This window comes from Triticum aestivum, chromosome 5A (genome assembly GCF_018294505.1).
Source record: "Triticum aestivum cultivar Chinese Spring chromosome 5A, IWGSC CS RefSeq v2.1, whole genome shotgun sequence".
NCBI classification, from domain to species: Eukaryota; Viridiplantae; Streptophyta; class Magnoliopsida; order Poales; family Poaceae; genus Triticum; species Triticum aestivum.
Genome location: NC_057806.1, coordinates 619,273,700 through 619,284,658, shown reverse-complemented (window position 1 = coordinate 619,284,658; position 10,959 = coordinate 619,273,700). Strand labels below are relative to the sequence as shown.

The 10,959-nt window shown below is 49.4% G+C and overlaps 1 long non-coding RNA gene across 1 annotated transcript; it reads right to left on the bottom strand.

The window, feature by feature from the left end:
- Positions 1-840: 840 nt before the first annotated feature.
- On the bottom strand, positions 841-2,664 carry LOC123107994 (uncharacterized). Its single transcript, XR_006451820.1, has 3 exons — positions 2,314-2,664; positions 1,566-2,174; positions 841-1,121 (listed from the first exon to the last, which is right to left on the bottom strand). It is a non-coding gene; the product is annotated as an uncharacterized lncRNA (long non-coding RNA).
- Positions 2,665-10,959: the final 8,295 nt, after the last annotated feature.

Sequence of the window (10,959 nt, the reverse complement as noted above, 5' to 3'; positions counted from 1 at the left end):
TTGGAGACGTACTAAACATTTCTCTCCTCGGAGAAGAAATTCCCAACTCCACAAACAGTTGATGTTCTTCCAGGTCGCTACAGTGATGGAGTCAATTCATTGGTACAGCACCGGCATGAGCACAAAGGCAACTGGCCGGCGGTCATATGTCCATGGAAAAAAATACTAATTACTTCATATTTCTTGTTGTAATTTCAGTGATGACTTCTGGGTAGAACCAGGGTGGCTTCCTGGCGTCGCCGAGAGTAGCTCTGCCACTGAGTCACTGGATCTACTTGCAAGTAGTGGAGCGCCCTAACTCATTCAGATCCATAAGCATCCTTTGTTTCCTTCTTTTTGGTTGCTTGAATCGTTTGATTCCACTTTGTTTTCAGTGCAAAGAATAACTACCACCAGTTAGATCGACCTATGATGATAATATATGTGATTAATTTATGTTTGTCATCCTCATGTTCTTGTACGATTAACATCTACCACTACATCATCTATTTTTGGAATGAAATTTAACTAATGTATATATATACTTTTGTGTCAGGTAGTCTGATTGTTTAGCATCTGTTGGTATAAATAACATAGTTTTCTGTTTAATTAAATAATTAACATTTTTTTTTTTTTTCTTATCAACAGTATCTCTGCTGAGAATATTTGACAGAATTGTTTCTTGTTATCTGAATATTTTTATCACCATGGCTATACAGTAATAGAATGAATCTATTAGGCAGTGTTCTATCTGATGGGGACAACTTCTGATGCTACCATATATTTTTTTGACAGTAAGACTCATGGAACAGAATAGACTAAAACTTCTGTCTGGAAAAGAAGCAATAGAGAAAATTAATTTGCTAGATTTGAAAATCACAACCTGGTATTTTAGTGTTTAGTGAATTGACAACATCATCACAAACACCATGCAGAGAGAGTTTTTTTGTCTAATTAGATAATTAATGACATACATGAACAGATACACTGGGTGAACTATGTGGTCATCACCCCTCTGTCTAATACTCATCGCAAGCACCAAAATAAATTATATTGAGTCTAGTTTTGTATAGAAAGCCCAACTGATGATGCTAGCATAACTTCCAAAAGTCAGTCTTGACAGGTACTCCCATACTACTAACCTGAAAAAAATAAGAAAAAAAGATTACTAAAATTATGAAGCAAACAATTAAGCAAAAGAGAAGTTTTCTCCAACCAGATTTTTTTCCTTCTAATTACCAACAGAGAATTAATTATGTCCTTGTTAAGCCCAACTGGTGAAGGGAGTATAACTTCCAAAAACCAGTGTTGGCAGGAACTCCTAAACTACTAACCTGAGAAAAGCATATCCATATAGAGATGAGAGCCGAAAAACCTTTAGCCAAAATCGGTAGCAAAAAGAAAATCCATATAGAGATGGCAAGTGGAAGTTCTTTATAATGGGAGTCGGGAAAAAATCCGAGTATTTGGTGACTAAATTAGCTACAGAATATGACCAAGCTACCACATTAATGTATGCCTAAAGAATACATCTAAAAACAAAGGATGATGAAGTCAAGTGTGACATACATATCACATATCAATACCTAATATCTAATTATCAGAATGCATCCCAATCCATGATGATCCCAGCAACATCTCCAAAATGGCAATCCTGTGTGGATAGTATATACATACTCACTTCACAGTGCAATTTACTGTATATTTAATATCATGTGTTCACCATATAGTACCCTATAAGGCTAACAAATCTACATTAGATTTCTTTAGTACAAGAGCAGATTTTGCGAAGCTTCTAAAAGAAATTGATAATGCCTCAATGGCTGAGCGCCCTACTTTAGGCAAACTTGTTCAAAGAATTAAAAATGATTCATTTCATTTTTAGGAGAGAGAAAACTATCACAAAAGGAACAATAAATACCTGAGAATAATTTAGTAGTAAAATAGTCATCAAGCTGTACCATTTCCTCTGCATGTCAGCTATTCAGCACATCATGTGTTTATTTGTTTAAAAACCATGTGAAATTAAACCACAATTACTTCCATCGAGAAAAATGGAACACAAAACGTAATGGAGAGATTAAGAATAAATATACCATGTCATATTAAAGATGCAGGTTCCGAATTCCTTGCACATTCACACAAGGAGCTGGACCCCCAAATTTGTGTCCTCGGCATAGACATGCACGCAATGCCTGAACATTCTTCTTAGATTAGGAATTTGTAGCATATGCACCCAACTTTAGATCTAATGAAATTCTAGTACTAATAACTTGTCTACTCGTACAAGGAAACCACACACACCAGAGGAGAGGAAAGGGAGATGAAGGGGACCTATTGCCGGGGCCGAAGTTGGGGAAGACCGAGGGGAGTCGATTAGGATGGAGAGCGGCAGGGCAGCGAGCTATCCAGCGCCAACTGCGGGCGTGCCACCTTGGACCATGGGAAGGCCACCACCATGTATCCGCCTTGGAGGCCAGGGACAGAGCCGGAGCCGAGGAAGATCCATGAGAAGACGATGGCATGCGGCTCTCCTGATTCATGATGTAGCTTGCACGCACCTCCCGGCCGGCCAGACGGAGCGGCAACCAGGCGCACCATGGGATCTTGGGTGGAGGCTGGAGGGCAGCATCAGGAGGAGAGATGGGCCTATAGGTGAGGAGTGGTTTGACACATAAGAGAAGAACACAGCAAGGAGCTACTTATAGGCAAGCAAAAAAGGACCCAGAACACAAACGATGTGCAAACGTGGAACTCCAAACATGCAAAGGTGGACACATGCATGCATGCATGAGCTATGCAGCAGCACACGTATATCAGCCCATACAACATCCCATGCAGCTAATATTTTTTTCTCACATGAGACAAAATCAGCCCATGCAGTCATACCATCTTTCCACATGAGACAATATAAGCCCATGCACCTCTAGAAGAAACATGCACAGTCCAAGTGAGCAACCAAGAGAGCAATCAACCATTTCACGAAAGCCATCGTGCACACGTGTCGCTCAATCAGCAGGGGTAAAAAAAATTCCAAAAAAACCAGAAAAATCGAACCCTTACGGGCCTAGTCTTCTTAGTATATAGGCGATGGATGGCCCAGACTCGGGTGATGTGAAAGTGAGGCCATGAGCCATTAGAGCTCCATACATGCCAAATTTGGTGCATGCATTTCCATTAGACCGGGCAAAACGCTCACCCACGTAGGGATGGAGCTTAATTAGCGTACATGTGTTGGGTTCAAATGATACCAACAACAACTTTTGCATGAGCCTTTGCTCATGCAAAAGAAGAATGGAACGAACAATTTACAGTACGTTTTCATCGTACCACAAGATGCATTGTCCAACGGATGGAGCTTAATTAGCGTACATGTGTTCGGTTCAAATGATACCAACAACAACTTTTGCATGAGCCTTTGCTCATGCAAAAGAAGAATGGAACGAACAATTTACAGTACGTTTTCATCGTACCACAAGATGCATTGTTCAACGGATGGCCCAGAGTCAGGTGATGTAATTGTCAGGCCATGAACCATTGGAGCTCCGTACATGCCAAATTTGGTGCATTCACTTATACGAGACCGGAGAAAACGCCCACCCGCACCTAGGGATGGTGGCTCAGGTTGATACCCAACAACTTTTGCTTGAGCCTTTTCTCTAAAAGAAGAAGCAGATGCTAATTAACGGCCGCTGCAAGACTATATATAGCCTTGTCATGCACGCAAACATCCTCTAGATGCTAGGATATGTTGTTGAGTAATCTTATATCTCTGGCCACATGGAATCGATCGGCTAGCTAGCTTAGACTGTTGTGTATAACTTTGCTCAGTATCAATCGATCTACTCCAGGCTCTAAGCTTTCACTAAATCTTTTCTATGTGTACACCAGTTACCAGTACACGCACCATCGATAGGGCTGAACCTCTAGTACTATCTAATGTACATGCTGCTTCTTGTTGCACTAGAACAATAGTCAACGATTGAAGACATCAACGGCGGAGTAGTCAAGCTTCCCAATCCCATTCCTAGGTGGTAATCTTAATTTCGTGGTTGCGGAAGAGATGGGTGAGAAGGACAGGAAGAAGATGGACTCGAGCGAGTGTTTCTCAGTTTACAAAAAAGAGACCTCTTTTTTAGATACAGCAGAAAAAAGCCATGGTTTTAGATATACCATGGTTTGTAAAACTAAAGTACTTGTCCAAGTCAAACACGTCAAAGTATTTAAAACTGGGGTTTCTACAAAAACCATGGTATTCTCCTAAAACTCTAAAAATACTGAGCAGCCAAACGCAGCCTTAGAGTTTAACACGCACGCATCACCGTCAGTGGCGGTGCCAGGCGTTAGTTGTGTAGTCAACTGACTACACAACATTTTGGCATGTACTAGTAGACATCAAACAAAAACCAGTACAAATTTCATACAAGCATTTGTATTTGACATCACAACTTTAAATTGACATCACAACTTTGAACTCCTGGCTTCGCCACTGATCACCGTACCTCATTTAAATTTTTTGGTTTTTTGTGTGATAGATTTGATCCATAGGTATGTGAGGCATCGGGGATTCTTAGTATGGCAGGACACTTGAAAGTTGCCTTACATAGATTATTTGGTCCAAGAGTAGGAACGACCGAGCAACCTAAACCATGCGGCGTGAACACTATAACAAGATCATATTCCGTGCAAGGGAATGCCAACGATCAACAGCGTTCGGAACCGCGGGAATCGTCATTTGAAGCCGGACCAAGACGCAAGCCTCGCTTACCCACTATGCTTGCAGGCCCAGAATGAGCCCATTAAGCCTTGTACTACTTAAGCAATCGAGAGGGAGAGATTGATGAGAGCAACTAGTCAACGAGCGCTCCTTCTGGAGCGTCACAACGATCGGCGCCACTTGGCGCTCTCAGCCGTTCGTCACGTGTCGCGCTCTGGGTGCTTTCTCCGGATTTTGTTTTTTATTTTATTTTTTCGCACGCGTTTATGGCTTGTTAAACGGTTTTTTTTCAGGGTTTCCGACTTCTCGGTTTTTCATCGGTCTTCCTTAGCTTTTGATAAAGAAAACTTTGCACGAAAAAACGTGTTTCCTTTTTTTTCTTTCGTGAGAGTCACGGTTTTGCTTTCGTGGGAGGCTTGATTTTCGTTTCACGAGAGTCACGGTCGTGTCTCTCGGAAACGAAAAAAATCATGTTTTCTATTTTTTTTCGCGAGAGTCACGATTTTACTTCCGCGAGAGGCATGGTTGTGCTTACGCCAGAGTCACGGCCGTCTCTCGGGAACGGAAAAAAAAACGTGTTTTCTGTTTTTTCTTCCTTTCGCGAGAGTCGCGGTTTTGCTTCCACGTGGGGCACGGTTGTGCTTTCGCGAGAGCCACGGCCGTGCCTCTCGGAAACGAAAAAAATGTGTTTTCTGTTTTATTTTCCTTGCGCGAGAGTCGCGGTTTTGATTCCGTGAGAGGCACGGTTGTGCTTCCGCGAGAGACACGGGCGTGCCTCCCGGAAACGGAAAAAACGCATTTTCTATTTTTTTTTTCACGAGAGTCACGGTTTTGCTTCTCCGAGAGGCATGGTTGTGCTTTCGCGAGAAGCATGGTCGTGCCCCCTCGGAAACGAAAAAAACGTGTTTTTTTCCTTTCGCGAGAGTCATGGTTTTGCTTCCGGTTTGGTTTTTTGTACGGGTTTTTCGTGAACAAAAATGTTCGTCAAAACCTATCAATATGGGATCTAGTTTTGAAGAACTTGATGCGAGAAATCCAACAGTGGTAGCGGTTTGAGATTTGGACGCACGGTTTAAGAGATAAAACGTTTTGATTAAATGAATCTATGAAAAAAAGGAAAAACTCCCAGGTTGCGACAAGTGGCGCACATGCAGCGCGCCACTTGTCGCAACCTGAGAAGGGTGGAGTGATCTTTGCAATAGGTACTCCTCTACTAGTGATTTCGGAGATTGAGAGCTAGGCAGGAAACGGCTAGTTGTCGGATAAGGGAGAGGAGAGGAGAGGAGAGGAATGCCGGCTCCGCCATGGATGTGCTTGTAAATTTAAATTCTTGCTAGCTCGAGTAATATAGAAAATTAACCCTAGAAACGTGGTATCATATCCCTCATCGATCTCGATTTCCCCACCCAATCCCATGAATGTGAGGGCGCCTGCTGCACACACAATCTGGTCTCTGCGGTAAGGTGTGCCCCACATCATCCGCCGTGGAGCTGTTTTATTTCTCTACATACCCCAACCCCAAAGGAAAAGGAACACGAATTGCATAGGGGGTAGCTGCGATGCGGGCCTATCAAGGTGACGACGAGCTACTGGATCCACACTATCCATTTCTGTTTCTGGTCAGACAGACAGAGACGATGGTTGGATTGGATGGATGGTACTCAAGGAATTCGAGTCGTGATCCTTGGAATCCAACGTTTTCATTGGATTGGAATCTAGGAATTAAGGATTAGGTTGGATCTATCATAATGAATTCGAGCCGTTGTCGAACACATCATTTTCATTGGATTGGAATCCAGGAATTAAGCCTGGATCCGGTGACGTACACCAGGGCCGCGGGACGGGCGCAACTAATCATGTGGCCTGTGGGTGACGGGGGAATAGACCCCGGGTAGCCTCATCCATGCCTTGGCAGATTTCAAGACACCAGGGTTAGCCGAGCCCCTCAGCCCGACTGGCCGCCAGGCCGGCTTCTGTGGCCGGCTAGAGTCAACCGGCTGCCTCCTAGAAGACGGCGAGCCTCAGAAGGCGGCAAGAGCATGGGCCGACTCCTAGCAGGCGCCCCATCGCTGCCTCAAAGTCCACACCCACCTGCTACAACAAGATCGGGCATGGAACAGTACCCACCCCCGAATCTCAGAGGGATCGTGGCTACAGTGCGGACGTACCAGGCGCACACCCTCCGCCCGGCACGACACTGTAGCCACGCGGCCCGTGACGGTGCCTACGTCAGGCAGAGCCATGCCCCACAACGGGCGGTCGATACGGCCCGTAGGCGGTGGGCCCTACCTGTCTGCGAGCACCAGAAGACGGCAAGGCCTGAGCAGGCGGCCTTGAGGGGAGGCCGGCTCCTAGCAGGCGGCCACCTCTCCCCTTGGAGTCTGTGCAGAATTAACGAGAGGTGACGGGGTGTGGCTACAATGATCGCCCGCCAGGCGGCGGCACTATAGCAACGCGCCCCCCGACCAAGCCATCATCATCAGGGGCAAGGCTACAATGCAGCCTGCTCCCCCTGGCCCGCAGGCGACGGGGCCTACCTGTCGACAGAGCTCACGGCAGCCGGCGGGACCCACCAGGCGGCGGGCCCCAGCAGCCGGCGGAGAAGCCGGAGCCCAGAGACACTGACGGCCGGGTCCCAGGACCAACCGTATTACAATTGTACCCCTAGGGGGTAGGTCTATATAAACCCCCCAGGGTCACCCATGCAAAGGGTTGAGCCTCCTTAGATTATACACACACCCATAGCAAGAGAGGAGTAGAGCAAGCAGCCTTCTTCCTCCTCTAGCCCGAACACCTCAAGGAGCACCCTTGTACCAGCTATTGATCATAGTGATGCGGAGACCCCGCAGAGTAGGATTAGGGGTGTTATCTCCATGGAGAGCCCCGAACCTGGGTAAGACCTGGCGTCGTCTACGGTCTTGCCTACTCTCGCTTCTAGAGTCCGGCAACGTTTCTATTGACCCCATACATGATCAGCCACCTGTTGGCATATGTCGAGGACATACCATGACATTTGGCGCCCACCGTGGGGCAAGGCGCACCGTTGTTCGGAGACACGTTCTGGACGGGAACCTATTTCCTTCCTCGTGAGCGCAGCCAGCCCGGCTCACCCACTGGCGTCTGCACCGATAATCTGCGCGACATGGAGGCCGCCTGCGCCGTGAGCTCCCTCACCGATCTCCTCGGCGGCGTCCACCTCATCGACGAGCCCGCCCCCGACACGGGTTTGGCTAGCACCGAGAGCTGCCTTGTCGACTTCCTCAACAAACTCCACATCGCCGACGAGCCCGCCTCCGACTTGTAGTCTGTTGGCTCCACCGACCCGCCCGTCGAAATGATCATCGACTCCGATGCGGCAGACGTCTACCCTGACCATGTTGAGGTCATCGACGATCCTCTCCCCCGCGTGGAAAGCATCATCAGCGCTAGCACCGTCACAGAGGTGCTGGTCATCAGCCAGGACGAAGACTCGGTCGGAGCGGACCAGGATCCAATTCGTTCGACCCTGCGAGCCCTTGCACTCCGTTTGATGGCGGCGTAGATGGCGGAACCCTAGAGGCACACTGTGTTTCGCTCCTCGACAGAGCCAAGCAGCTGGCTGCTGTGAAGCGCCTTGCCGAGGCCTACTAGCGCAAGCTCGGCCAAGCTGCAGGCGGCACTCCGGCTGCTGGAGAGCCCAGCCGGCTGGGCGTTGTCTGGCAACGCGGCGCCACCATCGCTAGCATCTTTGGGGGCGACCGCCCTGTCTACCCCACGCCTGCCGAGAACCTGAGGTGGCAGCAGACGAGTTGGACAAGTTAGAGGGCGAGGAGAGGCGCCTCATGAAGGAGCGCCTACAGCGGCTTCTCGACGCGGCCGCCATCCAGTAGGAAGTCGCCCGCAGCGCGGCAGAACCCGGCAGGCCAGATGAGACCCGCCTTCATCACGGCGAGCATGGCGCGACCTCCCGGTCCCCGACAGGCGGCCGGGACGACCTAGAGCTGGCTGCTAGCCGCAGTTGGCGCACACACATCTCGATCGAGCGCGACGCTGACGGCCGCCCAAGAGCAGTAGAACGGCGCAATGACAACACGCTTCCCCCGCGTAGGGAGAGGCGTGTTTCCCTGCCGCCCGTTGGGCACCCTACTCTCGGAGACCAGGTAGGTCACCATGAGGGAATCGAAGAGAATGATGCCTGCTACCAGATCGACCGACTTGCTCGAACCCTTGCAGAAGAAGAAGAAGAAGAAGAAGAAGATACGATTGACCCACCTTGCTTCGGCCCCCGCATCAGAAATGAGCCCTTCCCCAAAGGATTCTCATTGCCACGAGATACCCCCAAGTACAACGGTTCCATGAAGCCGTAAGATTGGCTGGCCGACTACTCCACCACCGTCAACATAGCAAACGGCAACAAGCGTGTTGCCGTGAAGTACGTTCCACTCATGCTCCAGGGCATGGCTCAGACATGGTTGAACAGCCTCAAGCCGCACAGCGTCAATAGCTGGCTAGACTTCGCTGACGTCTTCATCTGTAGCTTCACCGGCACCTACAAGCGGCCGCCCAAGCCTCACCAACTCTCCTTGTGTGTCCAAAGCCCGACTGAGTCCACCCGTGACTATCTGACACACTGGTGCGAGCTGCGCAACTCCTGCGAAGGGGTGCACGAGGTGCAGGACATAGAGTATTTCACAACCGGGTGCCGAGAGGGTACCTTGCTCAAGCACAAGCTTCTCTGTGATGAGCTGGCCACTCTAGAGGAACTGCTAGTCATAGCGGACAAGTACGCCACAGCTGACTCCTCCATGAAGTCGGAGCTAAGAGTGGATGCGACCGGAAAGGTGCTCCCTCTGGCTTCCCAAACACCAGCTGGTGACGGCAGCCGGCGCCAGCAGAACGACAACAAGCGCAAGGCCCAGCAGCCGGCTTCCAATAGCCGGCAGGTAGCAGGAGTCGAAGATCAGCAGCCGACTTGTCAGCCCAATGCCAAGCGGCAGAAAACTGGCAAGGGAGCATGGTCGCCCACCCTCTCCTTTGAGCAAGCCCTTGACGCCCCATGCAAGTTCCACGGTGGCACGAAGCCATCCAACCACACCACTGGGAACTGCAACTGGCTAGCTTGCATCGCCAAAGGCGAGGCCCTCCCGCCTCCCTCACCAACCGGCCCTCCAGCTCCAGCCGGCAGCCCGACCAGTCAAAAACATTCAAGACAAGTTCCCTGAAGAGCACGCCGCCTACGTCATCTTGACAAACCAAGCCGGCGACAGGCACAGCAGGCGGCGGCAGCACAGAGAGGTCAATGTTGTCAGTATAGAAGCACCCACCCGCATGCACTGGTCTGAGAAGCCTATCACTTGGAGCCGAGCTGACCACCTGGCTGTGATGCCCAATCCGGGTTCATATGCCCTAGTGCTCGAGCAGACATTTGCAATAGAGAGGCAGAACTGCCGTTTCAGCCGAGTGCTAATAGATAGCGGCAGCAGCATCAATATTCTGTACAAGGAGACCATGGATCAACTGGGCATCAAGGCCAAGCAACTCTAGCCAAGCCGGAGTGTTTTTCATGGCATAGTCCCAGGCCTATCCTGCTCCCCAATTGGCAAGATAAAGATTGACGTCCTGTTTGGAGACAGCAACCATTTCCGCCGCGAGCCAATCTGGTTTGAGGTGGTGGACTTGGAAAGCCCCTATCACGCTCTCTTGGGCCACCCTGCACTACAAAGTTCATGATGGTCCCTCACTGCGCATACCTGAAAGCCAAGATGCCAGGCACCAAGGGCATCATCACTGTTGCTGGAGATTACAAGAAGTCACAAGATTGTGTGGCTACCATCAACCGGCTGGCCGAGTCCCTCGTCATAGCTCAAGAAAGACGGCTCCTTGATCGTATGGTAGCAATGGTCAGCGAGAAGCCGGCCATGCTGTCGGGTGGAAACGACACCTATGGGATCACAAGAATCCCTACTACGGTCGCGGGGCACGCGGTCGTGAGGAGCGCGAGACTAGCAATGAGCACAAGCACGCGGGTCGTTTACCCAGGTTCGGGCCGCAAAGATGCGTAATACCATAGTCCTGCTTTGATGTGTATATCTGTGTTCTTAAGAGTTCTTGAGCTAGCTACAATGAGCGTAACTTGTCCAAGGGTCTGAATCCCTCTCCTGGATGCCTTGGGCCTCCTTTTATAGGCAAGGGGGTCACCATAGTGGCACATAGGAGGTGGCATCGGGGTACTATGGTTAAGCATATCACTAGCCATTACGGGACAAGATGCATTTAATGCGCCT